This window comes from Myotis brandtii, unplaced genomic scaffold (assembly GCF_000412655.1).
Source record: "Myotis brandtii unplaced genomic scaffold, ASM41265v1 scaffold83, whole genome shotgun sequence".
NCBI classification, from domain to species: Eukaryota; Metazoa; Chordata; class Mammalia; order Chiroptera; family Vespertilionidae; genus Myotis; species Myotis brandtii.
Window position 1 is genome coordinate 1,677,698 of NW_005371371.1, and position 1,146 is coordinate 1,678,843.

Genomic DNA, 1,146 nt, shown 5'->3' on the forward strand with positions numbered 1-1,146 from the left:
AGAACTTCCTTTATCCGTCCTTTTAGGTTAGGTCAGCTACAGACCAATTCTCTTCGTTTTTCTTCCTCTGAGAATGTCTTGATTACCTTTTCATTCCTGAAGGATATTCTCACTGGATATGGAACTTGGATTGACGGTTCCTTTTCTTTAAGCACTTGGGAAATGGGGTGTCCCTTCCTATGACCTCCATGGCTTCTGATGAGCAGTCTGCTGTCATTAGAATCATCTTTCCTCCACGGGTAAAGTTGTATTTCTCTCTCACTGCTTTCAAGATGTGTGTGCTTTTATCTTTAGTTTTCATAAATTTGGGGTTCATTCAATTTTTTAAATCTCTAGGTTTATATCTTGTGCTAAACTTGGGAGGTTTTAAGGCATTACTTCTTCAAATACTTTTTCAGTCTCACTCTCTTTCTCTTCTCCTTCTAGGACATCAATGACATGGATGTTAGATGTTTTGTTATATTTTAAAGATCGCTGAGATTCTTTTTTATTTTAATTCTATTTTTTCACTCCTGTTCATATTGGATCTTTCTATCCTCAAGTTCACAGATTCTTTTCTCTGTCCTTTCCATTCAGATGTTGAGCCCATCCATTGAATTTTTTATTTGGGTTATTATATTTTTCAGTTCTAAAATCTCCACCAGATTCTTCTTTATATCTTCTATTTCTTTGCAGAGATGTTCTATTTTTCATGTAATGCATTCATAATTCCTCATGAAAGGATTTTGCATGATGGATGCTTTTAATCCTTTACAGATAATCCCAGCATCTGTACCATGTTTGGTGTCCACCAGTTGTCCTTTCTCACTCAAGGGGAGATTCTCCTGGTTCTTGGCACAATGAGTGACTTTCAATCGAATCTTGGATAACTTGGCTATTACGTCATTAGACTCTGGACTTTATTTAAGTCTTGTGTTTTAGCGCCTTCCTCTGACTCTGTGGGAGTTGGGGGGCATCACCTTGTCATTTCCAGATGGGGTTAGAAATCCAGCTTCCTTTCTCAACTTCTATGACACCATGAAATGGGAGATCTTGGGGCTTGTTATTGCTGGCCTAGAGGAGAAATCCAGCTTCCCCTCTTCATCCCCATTGATACCACCCCGGCTGGGAGGAACAGGGATGCCTTGTCACTGCTCCTCATGTGGC